This window comes from Equus caballus, chromosome 3 (assembly GCF_041296265.1).
Source record: "Equus caballus isolate H_3958 breed thoroughbred chromosome 3, TB-T2T, whole genome shotgun sequence".
NCBI classification, from domain to species: Eukaryota; Metazoa; Chordata; class Mammalia; order Perissodactyla; family Equidae; genus Equus; species Equus caballus.
This window is the reverse complement of record NC_091686.1, coordinates 67,140,145-67,164,664: the sequence shown is the minus strand read 5'-3', so window position 1 is coordinate 67,164,664 and position 24,520 is coordinate 67,140,145. Positions and strand designations below refer to the sequence as shown.

The 24,520-nt window shown below is 38.6% G+C and overlaps 1 long non-coding RNA gene across 2 annotated transcripts in view; it reads right to left on the bottom strand.

Moving 5' to 3' along the window:
- Nucleotides 1-23,748, bottom strand: part of LOC138923636 (uncharacterized) — a 42,380-nt gene extending 18,632 nt beyond the window's left edge. Inside the window, exon 1 of one of the 2 annotated variants that reach the window (XR_011437545.1) lies at nucleotides 23,363-23,748. This is a non-coding gene — a long non-coding RNA (uncharacterized lncRNA). The remainder of the gene's footprint in view (nucleotides 1-23,362) is intronic. The other variant, XR_011437546.1, reaches the window with a different exon arrangement.
- Nucleotides 23,749-24,520: the final 772 nt, after the last annotated feature.

The window sequence follows — 24,520 nt, the reverse complement described above, 5'->3', positions numbered from 1 at the left end:
TTATTTTGTGTGGTAGAAAGGAGGGAGGACAAGAAGAAGAGTAGAAATAGATGGCTTGAAAATTATAGTTAATATTTTGGTATCAAAGGCTGCCAACACATGGGAAGAGGCATTATAGATATTTTTTAACATTGTTTCTATTAAAGTTGTTCATGGACACAGCTTAGAGGGTCACATAGTTATACAAAGCTTGCTTCTTGCTCCCTCAACCATTTTTCTTGCTGCTCAGAGGCAACCCTTTTCATCTTGTTTAATTGACCATTTTTGTATTTATTTCAATATCATTAGATAACGTGCTTATATTGCTACTTCTTGATTTTTCAGAGTTAAGCCCTACATATCAGCCTCTAGCTGTGGATGATAATGATTTAGGTCTTTCTTACACCCTACCTGTGGTCCCACCTTCCATGTGGATATACTCACGCCCTGTCCTCCTAACCCAATTATTTAAAAGTTGCAGTAAATGGATATTCATTGTTTACATTGTTATGATGATACAGATGCTACTGACAGCGGAGACATTTCATATATCTGTAGTACCTTTTCTTTCTTTCATATCCTTTTTGTTTTCAAGTTCTTTGGGATCCCAAGGATATATCTGGCTAATTTTCTTTGTCAGTTTTTCTGTGTATTTATCACCAATTTATCAAAACGCTTCTCTGACTATGCAAATCTACCTTCTATATATTCAAGCATTAAGTACATTAAGCAGTGTATAAATTTCATCTTCTTTTTATAGTCTCTCTCCAGGTCTTCTGATCTGCCCCAGTCTAAACTGACTAATCTCAAGGCTTGCTGCTTTCCCATGATATTGGAAATGTCTGTTCTCTTTATCCTCTACTGGATCCCTTCTTTCTCAGATTTTGTGTCTTCTTCTTTCTTGGTTTCCTTTCCTGTTTTCATGGATAATATCTTCCAGTAGTTTCCTTCTCATTCAGTCAACCAACTTTTACTAACTACCAAGTGCTATGCATTGTCCTAGGTTTTGAGGATAGAGTGGGAACCATCTTCATGGAATTGTGGTCTGAAAAGCACCAAGATGAAGAAGGACCAACCTCCTTCCATACACTAGCAGCAGAGACAATCCTTGCCCATGAGCCCTACTGAGCAGTGAGACTGTAGGAACCAGTTGGCAGCTCCTTTTCCAGTATCCCATTCCCATCTCTTCTTGTAACAGCATCCTTTCCTTTGGAAATGGTGCCTGCCTTCCCAAATTCGTGTGGTCATGGTCACGTGGTCTGTCCAGAGATAGGTGCATAACAAAAGCTGAGCTTTGGTACACAGGCATTTTATGCAGTCTGAGATTACTAAACAGAAGTGATATAATCCAGCAGCTCTTGTAGCCATGACTTCCTTGCTCCAGAGCATAGAGATTTGTCTTACTCAAACCTTGCCCTACTCTTTAGAGGTAAAGCGTACTCACCCCGTGTAAGGCATTACAGCAAATCCCAGACATCTGAAGAAAGCCTGTCTACATAAGGATAAAATGAGACTACTGTGCAGAGAGACTCAGAGTCTGGGGACAAAGAGAGAGGGAGAGAAATAGACAGAGGGAGATTTCAGCGTCATTTGCATCTCCTCTGTCCCCAAATATTCCACGTCTAGAATTCCCTCCCCGGTTCTTCCAAGAGCTAAATTCCCCCTTTTGCTTAGCTAATTTGATTTTGATTTCTGTCTCCTGCAACCAGAACCCTGAGTAATGACAAGTAGTAAAAGAAAAACTGTCTATTATAGAAAAATCCTTAAGAATATCCTCTATCGAGGGCCTGAGATCTTTCTGAGAACGCCATGTAACAATTTTTTCCCTTTCCCAGAAAACAAGATAGGATTAAGTAAGATTCTCACAGGTGTTTGGGCCCTTTCCAAATGACGGTTCATATCTGCAATAAGGAAGAAGAGTAGGTGACTATGTAAAATCAGCAAGTTCCCTGGGAAAAGAGCACCTTCAGTAGGATGTAATCTCCATGAGGTCGAGGATTCGTCAAATTTTATTCACTGCTATATCCCTAGTGCTTAGAAGAGCACGTATCGAATAAGTGAATGTATGCATGCATGAATGAACTTTTAACACGTGAAAGATTAAGGAAAAGTTGCCCATTATTGTTTTCAATAATTAAAAAAAGGGTTGTGTTTGGGTGGTCACCATGGACCGTAAGATCTGTCCAAGCAAAACAATAAAAAAGCAGAAATCCCTCTCCTCTGTGCCCCTAACCCCACCAGAAGACCCTGAGGGATCATGACTGCCAGTGTGTCTGATAAACCCTCAAGGGGTTGTTGAATCTTGACTTCAGACAGAAGTGCTAGGATGATTCCTACCTCCTTATGATGAAAGAAAACCAACTATTGTTTCTCCCAAAAAGGGAAGACAGAGTCAATTTTAAAAGACCACAAAATAACCAAAAAAAGCCAAGAAGAAAAAAGTATTTTCTTAATATCTTTCTGCAAGACGAGGCTTATCTTTCATATTCAGCTATTTCCAGGGAGCTACAGTAAGAAGACCACTTACAAGTATCCTTATATATGGAATTCTTATTAGTAGGTTGCTTAATGATGAAATGTCAGGCAACCCTCCAAAATGCTGCAGATTATGTTTTTAAAGAGTGTGGATAGAAAACATATCAACTCTAGTTGTTATTTATTCAGATGTTTAGAGGTGCATAAACAATCGATGATTTTACCTCTAGAGAACGGGTCAAAGGTTAAACGGGGCAAGCCTTCTTCTCCAGATGGTCAGTGTAACATTTCACAGCTGAAGGGGACATAAAACTCCACTTGGAAGTTGAGAATGTATTTTCCAATGCCTCAAATGAGCATGTCTTTGAAAGATAGCGACTGGTCTCAATGGTGCCAAGGGAAAGAGTATTGATGATCAAACAAGAGCCAGCTTCTGAATTGATGGTATTTTTCTTGGACATGGGTTACATTCAGTGTACAGATTCAACAGCAATTTGTATGGTATAGACTAAAAGAGACAGAAGGACAAACACCCCTTCTCTTGTGTTGCGCAAATCTGGCACATTATTTTCAAGTGTTTGCCTCCTGCCATTTTCCCTGTGAGATCCAGTCATTGGGACAGAGGGCTTGTGATGAAAAGAATATTAGTGAATGCTTATGTCAAGTAAACAGACGACCCAATGTGCAAGATCTGTAGTTAATGGTCTTTCTCCTTTCGCTCTACATAAAATCTAAATTTCCCATAATTATCTATTCATAACAAAATGGGTTAACTGCGATAGTTATTTCACCGCTTTTTCTTCTGTTCTGTGTGTTGAAAACAGATGGTGGACTCATGAACACATTCACTTTCAGTTCTACTACCATTTCTTCATAGAACTTCTTCTGATCCTTAGGTTTTGAAATGTTTGTGCTATTTTTTTATCTCACACACTTGAAAGTAAACCCCTCTTTGTGTAGCCCTCACCGCAGTGTAATCTCCGCTCCTACGCCACTCGGTAGATACTCAGTAGATATTTGATAAATGAAAGGATACATTGCCAGCATGGGGGCATTTATTACTTTTCCTGAGAAAGTTTCCATCTCTCTCTAACTTCACCTTTTGAACTGGAAGAGAAACTACCACACTGTGATTCTTTCCTTTAAAGGTGGAAGATGTACCTCAGATAACCTTACGAGAGGGACTGGCATTTGGGAGAAGATGTTAATCCCATAATGAGATAGCTGCTAAAGGAGGATTGCTGATAAAGACAGTTATAAGGATCACCCTGGTTTGTAACCCTATTTTGATGATGCATTAACCATAGCTGGGTTTTCACCTTCATACTTTTCAAAACATACACACAAAGGGATTAACTTGAGTGGCCAAATCAATATGCATGTTAAAACTAGCAGATTAAGCAGTTATACAATAAGTACAAACAGTTGAGTGAATACAGTATTACAGTTGCTTACTATTCATCCTTAAGTAAATTAATGGTCTATTTTGAACAGAGCTTACACATCACTTCATCTGGAGCAACTCATTGAAAGAACACACTTCCTTAACATATGTGGTGGAACAGAGATCGTGTTTCATGAAGTAATTTCCAAATATGCAAAGACAATATGTCTTACATTAATTAGGAGATTATTGCTTTCCCTAAGCCTAATTTGCTTGATATTACCAGCCAGTTGGTGAGTCAGTTAAAATATATGTCTTATCACACGGCAATATAGAAGAGGCGTTAAACAGACCTTGGTTTATGTACTAGTTTCCCATTGCTGCTATAACAAATTACCACAAACTTAGTGGCTTGAAACAACACAAACTTATTATATTATAGTTCTAGATGTCAAAAGTCTGAAAGGAGTCTATGAAACTGAAATCCAGGTGTCAGTAGGGCTGCATTCTTGCTGGAGGCTCTAGAGGAAAATCTGTTCCTTATCTTCTCCAGCTTCTAGAGGCTACTCGTGTTCTTTGGCTCATGGATCCTTCCTTCGTTTTCAAAGCTCATCACTCTAACCTCTGTTTCTGTAGTCACATCTGTTCTCTGACTCTCATACTCCTGCCTCCCTTTTATAAGAAGCTTTGTGATTACATTGGGACTCAAGATAACCTTCCCTCTCAAACACTTTACTCTTACCTGCTAAATCCCCTTTGCCATGTGAAGAAACATATGCACAGGTTCCAGGGGTTAGCACATGGACTTCTCTGTGGAGTTCTTGCTCTGTCTGCCACAGTTTATACGCCTACTTTGCCAGTTATAAGGTGAAATTTGATATCTCTGACCCTCCGGTATTTTGTCTCTAGAACAGGAACTATAGATCTTAGTGTTGTAAGAATTAAAGGAGACAATAAATGTAAAGGATTTAGTGCATTAGCTGGCACACAGTATCAATAAATGATGGCTCATACATATTATAATTATTCTTGGACTTGGCTAACCTGATAGATTGCTTCTTCTAATGACTCTAATCATAGAGACATAGACCTTAGAAATACAGAAGCTTTAATTTTTCATTTCCTCAAATGCCAACATCTTGTGTTTTCAATTTCTACAATAGGTCAGAATGATCTGTTTCCCTAACAGGGAAATAATAATGAGACCTCAAAAAATAGAGAGAAATAAAGAGGAAATATTTTAGGAAGCTCTGGCTGCAGGAGTTTTAACGGATGCTAATTTCATAACTGAGGGCACCCTGACCCAGACGCTTTCCAGACAGTGCCTTGGGCACTCACTGGCTGGGAGCGTTTGCAGGACGGTTTTCAGTTCTGTTTGCTGCGCTGGTAATCAGCTCTTTGAGTGCTGATTGAGGAACACATACACACACGTGGTGGGTGAATATTCGCACAGACACATGTACGTGCACACACACACACAGACACGTAATTTCAGGGATAAGCAACATATTAGCAAAGTACTGTGAGCAGTGGCCTTAAAGAGGTTATGAGTGTAATTCATAAAAGTAAGTTTCTCTCCTTTCACCTACTTATGAAAATTATTCAAAGAAAACTTCACTGTACAGATGCGCCAAAAATATACGAAGGTATATTATCAAATTAGTATTCACATGTATGTACCTAGTCCACCGTTAGCAGTCTGCCCAATTGAGGAATTTCTTGTATATCTGACAATCTCAATTTTTCTTGGAGAAACAGAAAAGCCAGTTATACTTTGTGTAAAAGATTAGTCACATACTTGAAGATTCTTATAAAAGTCACACCGTGATTTATAGTAATATAACAATCATTACTCTATGTCACCTGGTAGCCATCTGCTAGTTGTGTCTTTACATCTTAATTGTACTTAACTTCATACACTATGAAGAAGATATTTGTTCATCTTTTGGCTCTTTTATAACTTGATTTGTTTTTAAGTGTGTTTGGGAAAACCAGCATCTATTGAACAAATTTGTTCAGCAAGTACTGAGCATCTCTTATATTCCAGGAGAATACAAAGGTACTGAGGATGAAACAAGTGAATCCAAACACTGACTCTCGTGAAGTTATGTGTGGGAGAGTATAGAGAACGGACAAATAAACAACGTCTTTGTTGTATGAAGGTGGTGAGTGACATATACTAGGAGGAAAAATAACCAATAAAAATAGAGCAGTATAAGAGGAGAGAAACAAGGAGAGGCTGTATTTTAGATTGAGTACGAAAAAAAGAAGCGCCTGTCTGCTGTCAGCTCGGAAGTGGCCAAGATGTCTTCCTATCGAACACAAACAATTTTACAGAAAACTAAAATCAGACAAGACCATTCTTGTAACTATATTAGAGCAAAACCAAAACGAGTCCAAATAGTAATCATGTCTGAGAACAGACAAAAACAAGAACACTGTGCGAGTCACAAAAATAACCAGACATCCCCTTATCCAGCTAACATGAGTAATAGCTGATTCTTGCTGACTCTTAACCAATTATAGCTTTAGTCTCACTCCATTCCTCCGAGTTAAAAATTAAGATACTCAGCTATGGAATTGTCCCACTTTTTGACAGCCTCAAAGCAAATCCATGCTTCACTGAACCCTCCCCAAAGTTACCTAGAACAAACTTGAGCACTATGACAAGCTCCTTCTGATATCCCCTTACTGGTACACCACATGGCTTCCCATGGTGTGCTGCCTCTCTCCTTGCAATGAGCCAAGAAAACCAATATTGACTAGAGGTGTGTTCCTGGTACACTTTGGCCAAGAGAAGTTATCTGATAAACTGACAGTCAAGCAAATACTTGAATAACTAAGGGAATGAACCATTTGACTATGTAAGGAGAAAGGGAACAGCCAGTGCAAAGACCCCAAGGCAGGGGTGGGTTGAACCTTCATTGAACCTGGGTGGGTTCAATGAAGAGCAAAGATACAGAGACAGTTAGATCTGAATAAATGAGAAAAGAGAGGTAGGAAATAAGGTCAAGGTCCAGACTGTGGAGGGTCTTGTGTGCCATGGAGTTATGGATGGAATGCTTGTTTCTCCCCCAGTGTGAGGGTACTAGGAGTGAGGCGTTTGGGAGGAAATTAGGGTCATGAGAGCAGTGCCTGAGTCTGATAAGATTAGTGCCCTTCTAAGAAGAGACACCAGAGAGCTTGCTCTTTCTCTCTGCCATGTGAGCACACAGTGAGATGGGTGGCCATCTGCAAGCCAGGAAGAGAACTCTCATCAGAAACCAACAATTCTGGTACCCTGAATTCAGACTTCCAGTTTCGAGAACTATGAGAAAATATGTTTCTGTTGATTAAGTCACCAAGTCTATGATATTTTGTTATGGCAACCCAAGCAGACCAAGACACATGAAAAGTACACGGATTTTACTCCATTTCAAGTGAGCTGGAAACATTTGGAGGGGCTTAATATAACCTGACATGTTCTAATGGGATCATCCTGGCGCTCTGTTGAGAATATATTGTAGGGAAGTCCCAATAAGGAATCCAAAGAGTTAATTGCGATGCCTTTGCTCAGGGTAATAGTAATGAAAGTGATGAAAATTAGGCATTGGGGATAGGACAGTCTACTGAAATCCAGTCTTGAATTTCAAATATATTTTGAACGTAGAGCTAACAGATTTGCTGATCCATTTAATATGGACTCTGAGGGAGATAAAAATGCAAGTTAAAAATGACTTCAAAGTCCTGAGACAATAGATGAATTGAATTACCATTTGCTAAGATACTGAGTCAAGGGGATGAGAAGTTGGGGAGACTATAAATTAAGTTTTCAATTTTGGGCAAATTAAATTTGAAATGCCTATTCTGCATTCAAGTGGAGATACCCAGTAGACAGTTACGTGAATCTGAAGCTCAGGGGAATGAAATTGGAAATGCAAATTTAGAAATTATTATTCAATAGATGGTGTTTAAAGTCATGAGAATGAATGACCTAGGGAATGAGGAGACCAAGGTTTGAGTCTGGGACACTCCAACAGAGGCTGGGAAAACCCAACCAAGACTGAGAAAGAGTGGACACTGAGGTAAGAAAGAAAAAAACCAGCAAGTAAGTGTTATGTTCTAGATCAAGCCATACTTCACAACATAAATGATCACCTAATAATAAGAGTGTCATGATAAGTTTAGTCTGTAAGAGAGATGCTTGTTTGAGCCCTTTCAAAGTGTCTCTTGTGGGTTCTACAGGATGCTAATGGAAATCCTAGGTGTGGCAAATTAGACTTAGTACCTTTTATATCCTATTCCCTTTTCTTTATTCTCTGGATTGAATGGAGATTAACCTAGCCATTTGCCATGCAAGTGTTTCTCACAGCTAGCATCAAAATGACCTGGGCACTTGTTAAAAAACGCTCATTCCTGAGCTCCCACTCAGATGTGCTGAGTCAGAAACTACGAGAGGCACCTTAGAACTGACATTTTCAATAAGTTTTCAAGTGGATTGTCATGCACACTAAATTTGAGAACAATAAGCTATAGCTATATTCTCATCTTGTCATGGAGAAGGAAGGGAGCTAATCTAAAACGGTCAAATTCAGGGCATTACAATGGGCCAAGGATCTTTCAGGGAGGGTGGCTAAACAAAAACCACATTCAGATATTGGAATTTCTACTCTCAGTCATCCATCTTTCCATAAATATCTGTATATATCTCTATTTTGATAAAATTAAGGAATGCATAGTATTTTTTCTAAAGATATCTTGGTACCAAAATGAAAACATTTTCATGTCGAGTCGCACTCAGAATTCCCTACTTTAGTTTAAAAAAAAAACACAATTCTAGTCATTGTTTGCAGAAGTGTTGCAACATATGGTCAACAAAGAAATTCAACCGCCATAGCAGGGAAAGAGAGACATTGCTGAGCTGGTTTTGTAGACTCTCTTTTCACCTTTGAGTGCAAAGATGCCCTCCATTTGTAGACTCTGATTTAACTAGATTTCACTAGAAACATAGGAAGATGAATGGTTGAGAACAGCCTTTAGCAAAGTGATTTTTGAGCAACAATAATACTAGGTTCCACCAATTATTGAACTTATAATATGTCGGGCACTATAGTAAGACTTGCACTATTTCATTTAATCTTTACAATAATACTGTGATACAAATGAAGAAGTTGAGTTTCAAAAATGTTTCAGGTCGAGAAGCAGACTTGAGATGGAGTTTTGCAAGCAGGATGCTTATTGAGGAATGCCCTTGCGATCAAAACTGGTCAAAGGGAGAGGAGGGGAGCAGTAGTGGGCAGAGAGAGAGGAAGAAGTAGATCTGTGACCAGTCTCAAGGACAGCCTCAACCAACCAGGGGAAACTGAAGCTAGAACGCCTTTCAGTCATCCCCAGTTGGGCGAGTATGGCCAGGCACTTACATCCCACATCTGTCAGTCACTGAATGTGGACCACCTTGGGAAAAGGCATGACCTTGGGTGAGGCAGTCTTTTGCAGCTGAGGCAATCCCTGACGACCTGACAGCCGAAGGTTGTCCGCAAAAAGCACTCCCAATTTGAGGCAACATGTCCTTCACTGAAGGGGGATCTAGAAGGCACATCACAGTGCCCGCCTCAGGGATCCAGAACTAGAATGTGACAGAGCTGAGAAGTTTAACATAGGAGAGTCTGATTCTAAAAGTACTTGTCTAAGGCAGGCTAACAAATTTTACAAATGCAACCCGGGGGCGAGTTATTAAAAAATGCACAGTGGCTACCTTCAGAAATCATTTCTATAGTTTGTGTTTCAGGATAATGTATTAGAATATCAATTCACTCTATTTGTTCCCCTATGTACTTTTCTTTTTCTTTCCCCATTTCAAGCAGGTGGCGAGGTCAGTATACTTACTTACCTTGAGGTTTTTACAAGGTAGAAAATAGTTGATGCTTGAAGTGAAGAGCTCTTTCTGGTCTTTCTAAGTGATAAAGCTCACTGAATAGATGATGCCCTCCCACCCCCCACAGAGAGAGAGAGAGACAGAGACAGAGACAGAGAGAGAGAGACAGAGAAAGAGAGAGAGAGAGAGGGAGAGAGAGAGGGAGAGAGAGAGGGAGGGAGGGAGAGAGAGGAGGGCCTTTGAGGGCAACCGTTGTGGACAAAATGAAGGAAAGGGAGAGATGGCTTACAATTATTAAGATGTCTCAATGTAGTGGAAGATGGAAGAATTAATTGCTATCAGAGGCAGTATCTAGAGGAGGCAACAAGATCTCAAAATCTCAAGGGGATGACTGCTTGGTGCCCCTAGGGGGATGGAAACTCAGCCCCCAGGTTCCCATGCTTTAAGCATTATTGCAACAGAGCTTCTGATGCTGAAGGGACCATTCATGCTGGAACAAAGGTGGTCTCAGCAAGTGTGAACCGATGAGCAATGCCCATAGGGACATCCCAGTCCTGTGGTTCATGCCCATGGGAGGAGGAGGCACCCTAATAAAGAGTGAAATTTAATTTCTACCGGAAAAGTGAGACATGGGCTCAAAGATAGATTTAAATTTATTTATAGAAAATTTAAAAATGCAAATTCTTGTACTTCTGAGTTCTTAGCAGTAACATTGTCAGGAAAAATGTACTAGAAAATAAGAAAAGATCATGGACATCAGACATTGCCAAGATTTTAACTGCCATCCTTGTTAAGAAGAACAGGGAGAAGGAAGAGGAGCAAGAAAAAGGGAGGAAGAAGGGAGGAGGAGGAGGAAGTACCAGAAGTTTCTCTGCATACTGACTGCCATCTTCCTCCAGATCAATCTACACACTACAAAGGGAGTGGAAACGACCAAAAGTGTAGGAGGCGAGGGTGCCCAGGAAGGAAATTTTATTTAATAGAGTGGGGACTTTAGGAAGAAGCTTGCTGAGTAACTATCTGTACTACCCACATGATGGTGAAGAACACAGATTTTGGGAACCTGGGGAACAAGTGTCCAAGTGTAATCACTCTCTCCTTTGGTTGCTTGTCGAGGTTATACATTTTTATTGCTGAAGTATTAACAAGTGCCTGTCCTCAAAGATAGAATCAAGCTGGTAGATCTGGCCACTGGAAACCCTTCAGATTCACAAAGGAAAGCTTCACTGATGGGTAGGGATCTGTTTTTCCTAACAAGAGAAGAAGGACAAAGTGCACTGGCTCAGAAGGGAATGAGGAGACATAATTGTGCTGTTGGGAGAACTTTATTTGAGCTGCAAAGACAAAAAAAATCAACACTTTGAACATCCTCTTCTGCCTGCCCCTCCTCCACCTTCATCTATCACTTCCCTCTTTTTGCCTTAAACAATTTCAATACTATTATTTAAATTTTTTGTTCTGTGTGAATTTAACTCCAGATTACTTTCGTTAATTACAGAAAGTAATATTACAAACACCCGTATGGTCATCACCCAGCTATGGAAAAATCTTAACCTTTAGCCACATTTGCTTCAGATTTTTGAAAAGGAAACGAGACATAATACATTCAGGTAAAGCCCGTGTCCGTCTTCTTATCTCAGTCTCGCCCTTGTCTCCACCAAAGTGACCTCATCCTGAATTTGGTGCTTATCATTTCTATGCGAGTAATTGTCCATAATATTTAGTATTTTTTCTTGTTTTAAAAATTACGCAAAGAGTATCATATTGCTAATACAATTCTGCCACTCGTTGTGGCCCAAATTATGTTCTTTCAGCTTATCGAGGCATAATTTACATATTGAATCCACTTCTTCTAAGTGGTTCATTTTGATGAATTTTGGTAATTTTACCAATTGTGTAACCAGCTACAGGAGATACAGAACAAGCCCTTCACTCCAAAGTTTCCTTGTGCCCCTTTGCAGTTGATCCTAACTCATGTCTTCACGTTTCTTGTAAACTCTAGGTAGACGTCCGAGGACAGGTGGCAGGTGGGTGCAGATTCCACCTGTGGAAGCATACCAAACTCACGCTCACCACTAAAAGTCTTCATTAAGCTCCACTCTTACTCATTTCTGTGGCAGCCACCTGTTCTTCTCACTGCTGTGCCAAATGTCAACCAGCTCGTTTCTGTCCTGCCTCTCCTCATAGAGGCCTTGTCACTTTTGGATCTCAGCTCACCGAGTGGCCTTGCAACCTCAGCTCTCTAATGGACTCCAGAAACCATGATTTTGTAGACTCTCTGGCTTGTTCTCATTGCTTGAGTAGAAGTGATGTTCTCTTGTGCCTTTCTCCATCCTAACTGGAAGCCAAAATCTCTTTAGATGGTAGTGGGTGTCAAACACTTTGCTGTATACATTCTCTCAGATGTAACAGTTTTATTTTAAAGTGTGAATATTTACATCCATAGAAGATTATATCCTTTGCAACAATCTAAATTTCTAATGAAACATTTTAGATCTCAACTTAAATATATGCTAGGATTTCCAAAATTCTCCTAAGGGGTAAGTGGGCAAAAAGTTTGAGAGACCATTGACCTACATCATGCAGGGCCCCTGGAAAGCTTACTATATCCCCAGAGTCTAGTGGGAAAGATAGGTTACAAATACATGGTCACACATTTTAGAAGAAAAGTATATTCAGGAGACTGAGGAAGAACAAAGTAGAAGGACCTGGGTTAACTTTGGGGTGCTGGGGCTTCTGGGCTGTTTCTTAGAAAATAATTCATTTCTCAGGCTCTAGACCAGGCACCAGCCAACTTTTCTGAAAAGAGATGGATGGTAAATATTTTAAGCTTTGTGAAGCATAAGATCTCTGTCACATCTATTCCATGTTGTTGTAGCAGGAAAGCAGCCTCAGACGGTATATAAATGAGTGAGTGCGCCGTGTTCCAATAAAACTTTATTTACAAAAGCAGGCAGTGAGCAGGATTTGGCCAACAGGCCATAATTTATGGACTCTTGTTCTAGATTGTGGTGGATTATATGTTCATCTAAAAACCACTAGTACCTAGTGAGGTGCAGAAATTGTCATGGTGTGGGGTATATAGAGACGAGTAATGTTAAGTATTCTGTCAAAGAATGCACAGACTAGAAGGGAAGAATAATGTCAAAATAGATAGTTATAACAAAATGTGCTAAATGTTGTGAAGCATGTGTATATCCCAATGCTAGCATAAAAGGGAGTGTGGCTAACTTAGAGGAGTAGGGGATATATTATCTGCCTTTTATGGCTGGCCCCATGTACCACTTATCAATGATAGATAGTCCAGACTTAGAAGGAATTTTTCTGTTCATGAAGTCTGACTCCTCGTTATATACCTACGGCCAGGAGAGGGTAGCATATTATGTAATATTTGACTTGCCATACATGCACTTTTGGTAACAGTAGAAGTGCATGAAATTTGATCATTTATGCAAAGGGTTTGTTACCAGAGATTAGACGTACCTTATTTTTTTTATTGAAGTACAATTGACATATAACATTATATTAGTTTACAGTCTACAACATAATGATTCAATATTTGTACATATTGTGAAATGATCACCACAATAAGTCCACTTAACATCTGTCACCATATGTAGTTACAAGAATAATTTTTAAGCCATACCTTATTTAAAATGGTGCAGAAAAAATGTAAACGAGGAAAATTGAGAAACATTTCAGTATTTTTTTATTCAGGTAATACCAAGGAGAAGCCCGAGTCTAGTAAAGTAATTATTATATTTCTCGTCTTGAGCTCTGTCTTTGCTTTATTTAATTTAGCATGAAGATTTTTGCAAGATTTTAATATTTGCTAGATTGGTACATAGACAAGAATGGGGCCTGGCAGGCTATTTCACTACAAATTTTTATGAAGCATTTTAGTGGCAAAGTGAGTATCAGAGAAAACTTAGATAACACAGCTGAGAACAGGAAGAGCTGGCCAGCAGCATGAGCCAAAGGACACACAGCCTCAAGGTTCTAGGTAGGAAAGGACTGAAAGGGGAAAGCGAGCGGCTATAGGGACCAGCCTGTTGAGTCTGTGCAGCAGAATGATCGGCGCTTACCAAATATATGGGTGGTTATGCATCCCTGAAGCTGAGCCATTTCCTCCCTGGGGCCACGGCCTAGTTTATTCTAAAACTATTTAGTAGTCCGTGAAAATGTTTCAGTATTCTAATATCAGGTCCTGGAGGCAAATGCCTAAGGAGCAGGCATTAGAAGAGTTGGAAAGCATGGAGAATTTGCTTTAAAAGAAGGTGTGCATATAATAAGGGGTGTATTTGTTTACTAATCGTTATGCTATTGACTTAAAAAAACAATAAATGCCTGACTAAGAATATGTGAGAATGAACCAGTGATGTTTATGCCTAGGTGGCTCAGCTATCATTTTATTGTTTCTAGATTACATTGTAGAAGGTACTTGTACTTTCTGTTTGAAGAACAAATGAGCTGGATTCTGGTCAAACTCATGCCCAAATCTACACCAGGCCCAGTGTTCTCAGGAACACCTTGAAAAAATAATGATAGAGTAAATTACATTTTAAATGCGCTTTGGACCTTTCGGTAAAGGAGTAAATTGCTCTGCCCCAGACTGCACAGCAGTCATATGTGCCAGAGGAGACAGATGGTACCAAAAAGTGCGTGACAGCTTGACAGTAGGCTAACGACTGCTTTCGGAGGAAGCCTGCCGCATGGTTACCCGAACTCGATGGGTGGAAGTGTGTACCGGTGGAAGCTGAACACATGCAACAGTTAGCTCCTCCTTTAGACAGCAAGCAGGGCTTTTTGCTTTAAGATAAAATTTTATTTTAATGTTTCCTAAAAATAGTCTAGTTCTATCAGACAATGAAAACACTACAGGGATCAAAATTGATTCTACTATGAAATAGGTGAGAATTATTCCCTCTTCAGGGAGCACTCATTTTTGTATTTGCACAAAAGATGTCGATTAATTTTGTGTTTGTGTCACAACTTTTGTGACAAAAATTGGATTCTGTGACACATGTGGGCATAACATCCAGAACAAAGAGAGCTCAGGCAAAGCTGAGCTTGTGCAGGGGAACACAGGAGACGCAACGGCGAGACGAAGCCACAGCAGGAAGTCCTCCACTGGCCAGGACACCTGGAGGATTGCCACTTGATCTTTTCCCTTCCTTTGCCACTCTGTGATTCCTAGATAGGATCCTTTTCTCTACCCTTTTTCTTCTAACCATACAGTTCCTGGTGCATAAATATTCGCTGCTTGAATGAAAGGATTAAAAGAGTCCAAGGTAGAAAATTTGGAAAATCTGGAAAATTAATAGAAGAAACTGAAAGTCACTGTAATCTCACCAACCACCCTGAGGCCATCAGAGCCATGAGGCTGAAGAAATTTTGTCCAAATTTCTTTGTTTTTTAATTTTTTTATTTATTTTTATTTTTTAAGGAAGATTAGCCCTGACCTAACATCTTCTGCCAATTCTCCTCCTTTTGCTGAGGAAGACTGTCCCTGAGCTAACATCCGTGCCCGTCTTCCTCTATTTTACATATAGGATGCCTACCACAGCATGGCTTGTCAAGCAGTGCTGTGTCCACGCCCAGGATCCAAACCGGCGGACCCTGAGCCACCGAAGCAGAATGTGAACACTTAACCACTGTGCCACCGGGCCAGCCCCCCAAATTTCTTCATGTAAACATATAGACACATGAACACATTCACAAGGCATATTTAAAAACGTTTTATAATTAACATTATACACTCAAGACTTTTTCTTTATCATCAAATATTCATTAAAAGCATAATTTTAATGACTATATAATATTCCAAAGTGAGAATGTTTTATTATCTACAAGATAATTCACCTTACCATTAAACATTTAGATTGTTTTAAAATTTATAAAATATCTTTATATATAAATATTTGGGTAAAATTCAGATCATTATCTTAAAATAGATTTCTATAAATTGATATATTTTTGCTGATTAGATACATAAAATTATCTGTTTATGCTAATCTATATCTGTGATTTGTCTATTTGTATCTTGGTTCAATTTTCTGTTGGGGTAATATTTTTGTTATTGATCCATAAGAGTTACTCTTATCTAAAGTACATGTTAATGCTTTTCTGTCATATTGTTGCACATATTTTTCCCACTTAATTTACCTTTTAATTTTTTTTTAAGATTTTATTTTTCCTTTTTCTCCCCAAAACTCCCCAAAGTACATAGTTGTGTATTTTTAGTGGTGGGTCCTTCTAGTTGTGGCATGTGGGATGCCGCCTCAGCATGGCTTGATGAGCGGTGCCGTGTCCGTGCCCAAGATCTGAACCAGCGAAACTTTGGGCCACCAAAGTGGAGCCCTCGAACTTAACCACTCGGCCAAAGGGCTGGCCCCTACCTTTTAATTTTTATAGCACTTTTGATATAGATTTAATTTTGTTTAACTCAGATCTAGCAACGTGTTCCCTTGTGGTTTCCTCCATTGATTTTATGTTATAAATACCTTCCCTCACTTAAAGTTCCAGTTATGTTTTCTTCTGGCTTTTAATGTTAGTGTCCATTATAAGGTAAAAAACTCAATTAATTTGCAAATGATTTATCATTTTTCTTGATATTATTTAAAAAATACTTTGTATATTGAGCAAAAGAGGCAGATATAAAAGAATACATGCAGCATTAATCCAATTATACACAATTCAAAAGCAGACAAAACTAATCCAGGATGTCAGAAGGCAGGATAATAGTTTGGGGAAGAAGGGAGGGGGTGAAGATTGGGAGGAGTATGAGGAGAGCTTCTGCAGTGCCATTTCTTGACCTACATGGATGTGTTTTAATTCACAATAATTCCTCAAGTGTTCCTTAGTAAATATATACACTTCAGTAATGTTTTAATAACAATAATTCATATAGTCATTCATATTTCATTTGAAGAGAGTACTTGATAATTATTAAATTATTTCTCATAAATTTTATGGTGGTCAGCATCTTTTACAGGAAATTTTCCCTTTCCCTTGAACTCCCCTTTGAACCAGTTCAAAGTTGTTTCAATTATTGTAATTTCTAAAATATTTTACAACCAGATAGAGCAAGATAATGCTTGTCAGTATTAATATTAAAATTTTTCTTAGCTTCCTTGCTTGTTTATTCATCCAGATAAACTTTAGAATTATTTTTGCAGATTACAGAACTAATACCATGGAAAATTTTTAAAGTAAATTTTTAAAACCGTAAATTAGGTTTGCCTGGTAAATTCCATATAAAGGGAATTACACAGTATGTATTCTTTTGCATTGGTTTCTTTTGTTCAACACTATGTTGTGAGACTTTTCCATGACGTTTTATGTAGCAGGAGCCTGCTCCTTGTCATTGCTGGATAGCGCTTCACCGTGTGACTACACCCAACTTATCTAGTGGCTGGCGAAAGACATATGGGTCATTTGTACTTTGGGGCTATTAGGAATGACGCCACTTTGATGCACACGCATTTCTCTAACTGTGCGATCCTAAGAGTTTAATTACTGAGTCACAGGGTATGTCTGTGTTGAAAATTTAGATACTGTCCAACAGTTTTCCAAAGTGGTTGAGCTATCTTTAGACTCTTACCAGATAAATGGATGAGAGCATCAGCTGCTTCACACCTCCATCAGTCCTTGGTATTGTCAGTACTTTGCTTTTTATTCCTTTGGGGGGGTTTGTAGAGGTATCATATTGTGATTTTAACATTCATTTCCCTGATTTAATGAAACTGAGTGCTTTTAATTTGTTTCTATACATTCATAATATATATATACTTTGTTATTTGTAAAATATATTTTCATAGAAAACAATTAAAATTAGAAAATAATTGTATACTCTAAGCTGTCATAAAGATATTAAAAATATCAATTGCAAAATTTAACTTTACACCAGGGAAATGAACATAAATACTACACAGGTATTATTTTTCCACATTTAAGGAAAAGTGAAAGTCCTCATTCACAGTTCCAACATGTAGGAAAAACCACATATTGGTTTCAATATATAATTTTTGAAGAAATGTCCAATCAATTAACTGAATACTCTGTGTGGAAAGCAGTGGGGAATTTATCATTTCTTTGGACCTTCTGAAACTCTTCAGTTGGCTCACATTTTAATTGATTACTACACGATTTTGAGCTTGTTCTACTTCCACAGCTTCACAATGTGCTGAATAGCTTTTCCTGTCAATGATCGTGTCAGATTTTTACAGGGAGTATACAGTGAAAGACCAGGCTCCGCTCTTTGCCGAGGCGAGGCTAGCCTCCAAAAGAACATGGCTTCCTTTCTCAAAGGGAGCAGGAAGAAACCCACAGTCTCAACGCAGAATGTCAGGCTCGTAGGTGGGACAGAGTGAGAGGAAGACACAAATGCTCAGACCTGAATTCTCAACTTTGCTACCCCTCTTGTAAGTGAATGATAAATACTCACAAAGATGACGTCCAGTCCAAGGCATGTTGGGTACATAGACAGGGAACTTAAGACTTTTTTGTGTGTTTTTAAAGAATATGTGAATACTTAATGACATGTATTTGATATGTATTTATGTTGATATACTTCATTTTAGTGCATTCATTTTAATTGCTGTATAATATTCCATTGTATACCTCTGTCACCCTTTGTTTATCCATTTCCCATTTATAGAGACAGAGGTGTACCCAGTTTTTCTTTCTTAAAAGCAATGCTGCAAAAAGCATTCGTGGATGTTTTCCCACATGTGGGCAAGAATTTCTGCAGAGGATGGGCTTACAAAAAGAATTGCTGAGACAAAATTCATCATAAATCCTCAGCTTCTCTACATAATGCTAGATTGCCTTCTAAACTGGGTTGGACTAATTCTTCTCACCAGAATCGTGTGAATTTGCATTTCTCTACCCTGTTACCAATACTTGGCATTGTAGCTTTATTTTTGCCCATCTGACAGGTATAAAATGTGATCCCATTTTTTTTAATTAACATTTCTCTAATTACTAGTTAGGTTAAGCAGCTCTTTTTTTATTTTTCCTAAAGAATGCTTTTTTTGGTGAGGAAGGTTGGCCCTGAGCTAACATCTGTTGCCAATCTTCCTCTCTTTTCTTTTTTTCTTTTTTAATCCCCAAAGCCCCAGTACATAGCTATATATCCTAGTTGTACATCATTCTAGTTCTTCCATGTGGGATGCTGCCACAGCATGGCTTGATAAACGGTGCATAGGTCTGCACCCCAGGATCTGAACCGGCAAACCCCGGGCTGCCAAAGCAGAGCTCGTGAACTTAACCACTCGGCCACGAGGCTGGCCCCTAAGCAGCTCTTTATAAGTTTATTGTCCATTCATATTTCTCTTAGGTTAACTGATGATTTTACTTGTTTTCTAATTTCATGTTCTCAGTACATTCTAGATGTTACATGTTGGCTACACAAATTGCAACTATTTTCTTCCACCCTATCTCTTATCTTTTTTGAGGCAAGAAAATTTTAAACCTTAATGCACTCAAATCTAACAGCATTTTTCTATATTTTTTTCATGAAATTGTCTCCTACCCTTCTCCTGTATTTTTGCAAAAATGTAAAAGGTTTTGCATTTCACATAGGTTCCTTAGTTTGCATGGAAATTATTTTTGCATATGGAGTGAGGTCAAATTATAATTTTAGGTTTTCCATGTTGATAACATTATCTTTTTTCCTACTGATTTAAAATGTCATCTTTTTCATATATCTATGGGTCCATCCCTAACAAATAACACACTAAAATTACACTATCTCAATTATGACTTTACCAAAAGTATTGACATATTTTAGGAATATCTACTACTTTGTTCTCATTTTTGGTAAACTAAGTGGACTCTATTCTAAGTAGAAAAAAATATTAAGACTTTAGAGGTAAAATGACTTTTGAGCTGGAAAATGTTCTCTCTTAGTATCTCTATCTTACATATGCCATTTTTAATATGCAAATTTTTCATGGAGATAAAGAAAATCAGCTATTCCTGATCCACTTGGAGTTTCACACTTTTGCCTAAAGATAGTTATTCAAATGGATTATTCAAATGAAACGCTGATAAAGTTCAACAAATATAATTCTTGCTTTATGTTTTACCATTGAAAGATGGCAAGAAACTTATGCTAAACCAAAGTAAAGTCTGATGCTTAAGTATAAAATAGTATGGTCAGTAGTTTTCATTTAAAGTTTCTCTAAGTTTTCTAAGTCCCAAGAAATCTATCCACATACATTTTCCACCCCCATTGGTTCTCCTACCATAATCTCCATCCCTAACCCTGATTAAAAGGCATAAGGAAGACATTTTTTCTTACTGATTGTAATGGAAGAGAGAAGAACGTACTGGTGGGCATACAGTCCTGCATCTCTTGTGTAGTAGAAAGCATAGAATCAGTCTGGTGACTAATTTCTTCTGAAGGAAAATAGTCACTCGGGAGATGTGTCTTAAATATATTAGCTTTTTAATGGAATTTAGTGGTTTAGATGGGTTTAAAAACCAGAATTAGGGGCCAGCCCGGTGGTGTAGTGGTTAAGGTCATGTGCTCTGCTTCAGTGGCTGGAGGTTCAAGGGTTTGGATCCCAGGCATGGACCCACACACTGCTCATCAAGCCATGCTATGGCCTCATCTCACATATAAAATCGAGGAAGATGAGCACAAATGTTAGCTCAGCAACAATTTTCCTCAGCAAAAAGAGGAAGATTGACAACAGAAGTTAGCTTAGGGCTAATCTTCCTCAAGCAAAGAAAATAAACAAAAAAATTATATAGATCAAATTACATCTGAATTTTTTATTTGCTCTCTACTTAAAGACAAACTGAGAAAAAAATTCAAAAATCAGGAATTTTAGGAGATATCTAATATTCAGTGAAAGCATCAGCAAGCAGATATTATATAGGATAATGTAATCCTATCAGGAGAAGAAACAGCTGGTAAGTGGACCAGTGAGATGCTAGGGGGCCTTCGGGCACTGGGGCTCAGGCTAGGGTGCATGTTCAGCACACCCGCCCTGGCTCCAAACGGAATAAAGCAATTTTCAGGATTTGCGGAGAGGAGCATCCAGCAGCCCTAGCAAAGCAAGCCTGCCAGTTTCCATTTTTATACCAACAAGGCTGTCCTTGGGCAGTTCCCTCTCCTACGTTACAAAACAAAGCAAACAAACAAAAAACAAGTTCATAAAACCCCAGAGAACAAGAGTATACAACGGAGAAACTGCAATCTGATAGAGCTTCTGCACTTCTGATTATTTGCAATTTTTCATTTTGTTCCTACACCAACACCTGTAACATGCAAGATAGTGCTAAGTATATAAACTAAACTGTTTTATTTTTATGTTATACATTCCTAAGTCAAGAATTATTTTTCACTTGGTTCCATAACCACATTGAGTACTTAGATTTAAACTAAAATTAATTGAGTGTTTATGATATCCCAGGGAGCATGCTAAGGGCTTACATATAGTATCTCCTTTAGTCCTCCCAATAACCTAGTGAAGTGGGTATGCACCTAACTTACTGATGGGAAACTGATGCTCAGAGTGGTTACACGAACTACCCAAGATTATATAGCAAGTAAGCGAGGAAGCCAGATGCAGTTTGTTTCTTCGACAAGTGCATCTTGATAGACTATTCGTCAGACACTGGACTCAGGGCTTACAACAATGGAAAACAAAAGATAATTTCCTGCTCCACACGAAGGTTATGTTTCAGAATGGAAACAATCTGAAGTCAATCTGAAGTCAATCTGAAGTCAATCTGAAGCCTAAAGAGTAAAATGGAGCCAGCTGTGTGAAAAGACACAGGGAGCAGCTAAAAAAGGGACTGCAGTCCGGTCTGGCTTCACAGCCCACACTGGGCGCAAAATGTTGTTCTTCCAAGAGCTGGCCTGCGAGTCACTCAGTCCTTCCATTCTCAAGGTTGATATCTTCACACTCATTTCTTTGCTGGGGTATGTCTCTTCAAGCACTAAACTTTTTCAAACAAATGGAACAAAGGGCATGGCTGCTAAATATTTAGACATGTAAGACTATCATTCTGATGCTTTTACAGATTGAGCACCCATTCATGGTTATATGGTACTACCCAGAACAGAAAAAGCCGTAATGAGATTCCCTCTCCATCCATCCATACATAGGAGTGGACACATGGACTTTCAATGTACAACACTGCATCCGCCCAGTTCCAAGGACGTCTTATCTGAGAGCAGAGTATCTCAAACTTTAGTGTGCACATAGGATCCTTCCCAAATGCAGGCTCTGATTCAGTAGGCTTGGGACAGGCCTGAGATTCTGCATTTACAACAAGCTCTCGTGTGACACTGAAGCTGCTAGTCTGTGAACCACACCATGAGTCACAAAGCCTTAGATGATAGTAAACCAGATTATTACAAACAGTAGTTAAGTGTGAGAGACCCTGCCAACTGACCCAAATGAAATGCACCATAATCTACATCCTGGAGATTAAAATCTAGCTAACTTTTAGCCAGCTCTGCCCTACATGCAAGGTCAGAATGGCTTTAAGGCACGGAGGAAACAACTCACCACTGTGCAAACACTTTCTGCTGATTTATCTACTTAATGGGACCATCTCTACTAGTCCTCAGATTACTGATAAACCAAACGTCTTCACAGACAACTTTAATCAAACTCAGGTGTTGGCCCCTAGAAAGCGAGATTTCTTCCTGATCTAATCACTTTTCCTATTATGGGAAAAAAATATCTGTTGACACAAGACAGATAAGACTTTTCCTCAAGAAGTCCTACTGCTGTAAAAACATTGTAATTGTTCTAGCATCCTGTACTCTGTAAAGAGACTGAAATAAAAGTCTGAAGTCATCTGTAAAAAAGCAATAAAGTATTACCCTAAGAGTCACCATTGCCTGCAGCGGCCTTCCCAGAATGTAAGTCTGGACGGTGAGAATGACTTCTAAGATAAAAGAGGTACGCCCCTATAGACAGGAAAATTGGTTGCAGCAAATAAAACGAATTTTATTTAATTACTATATTTGTATACACTGAGAAAATTCAGGTCTTTAAAACAAACATCTTCTTCTAATTTCTTCTTAATGCCCCCTAAATGTTGGGTATGCGCTCTTGTGCCTCAAGCACTAAGGAAGGAATCTACGTAATATTGGGGCCTTACATCTGAAGTAATACGGGAAAAAACTCACGAGCCAACAGTGAACACCACATTTCACGATCTACGTGAAATACCAACCAAACTCATTTTTAGTAAAAATGATCTGATATTCCTAGACATTAATGATGACAAAGCCAATTCGTTAAACCAACTTACATCAATGTGAAGACAGAGACCTAAAATCCTAAAGTACTAATATATTAGGAAAACTTTAAGAGAATTTCACAAGATATCTTAATAATATTAATAATAGTTGTCTTGCAGGTTGTCTAACTTTGCTATATTATTTAGAAAATAAAAATATTTATGCCAAAATAGTAAATAAGTAATACATAAAATGTTTATAAAAATGTAAGAAGTAATGCTTAAGGGAAGGACATCATTATATTTATGAAGATTTGGGTCATAAAAGTTCGGTATTTGAGAGAGATCTAAACAGGGATGAATTGTAGAAACCCCTCTTAGCTGAAGGAAGAAAAAGATCAGAAATGTGGCTTTTTTTCTAAAGTTAATAAATAGTTCTTTAATAATATGTCACTTACCAGCAAAACTGTGGCTTGAAGAGGGAGAAGCGTTTCAGAGGTTTGGGTCTTCTGCACAAGAGGAAACGTTCACCAAGCTACTCTTCCGGTTGCTGTTGCTACCTAACAAACTACCACAAAACTTAGTGTCATAAAATAACCATTTTATTTTGCTCGCTAATTTTATGGGTCAAGATTTAAAATGTCGTAGTACAGATGACTTCTCTCTGTTCCAAAATTTCTGGATCTCAGCTGGGACAACTCAAAGACTGAGGGCTGAAATCATCTAAAGGCATGCCTGGCAGTTCATGCTGACTGTCAGCCCAGTCTGGAACTCTCAGCTCACACTCTGAGCTGGAACTCCTCCATGTTGCCTTTCCATGTGGCTTGGGCTTCCTCACAGCACTGATGCCTCAGATAAGTCAAACTTGTTACAGAGTGTCTCAGAGTTCCAGGGCCAACCTCCCACTTAACCCAGCAGAAGCTGCATCACCTTTCATGACCTAGCCTCAGAATTCACACAGCATCATTTTCACTGCATTTCAATAGTTATGAGCAAGTCAAAAACTCATCTATATTCAAGGGGCCATATTGCGGCAGGTGTTGTTGGAAAATACAATCTGTCACAAGCATTAATAATTTTTCGAGATTTTTTTCTTTTCATTGGCATTATACTTCTGTATTTTAGTTGTATGAGTAATTTGCTATATATAAAATGTGAAGATCACATCCTTTTCCATTAAAATAATGCAAAAAATTGCCTCACTGCCTTCTGGAATTCAGAGTTAGAAAGAAGATACTTTAGGCCAGCCTGATATTTATTTCTTATTACATTACCTCTTCTTCATGTCCCATACTTACAGAATTATTGTCATGTTTAAGATTCTGAATTCAAATATCTGAGAGAGAAAGGTGGTGCTATAAAAAATCATCCAAGTTCAAGTTCAGTGTTGTGGCCAGAAGCCACTAGTTCTAGGAAACTGAAAGCTGTTGGCAAAACTCTTTCTCTAACTGCATTTTCTAGTTAGTGCCAATTGACAAGACACTCATATCTTTGAAAGCAGCTGGATTTCATGGAATTTTTTGGAGAAGCCATGTGACTCTTCATGGCACACTTGGGGACTCCTGATAAAGGGATAGCCAAACTGACACAGAGAAGACGAGGAAAACTGTCTCACT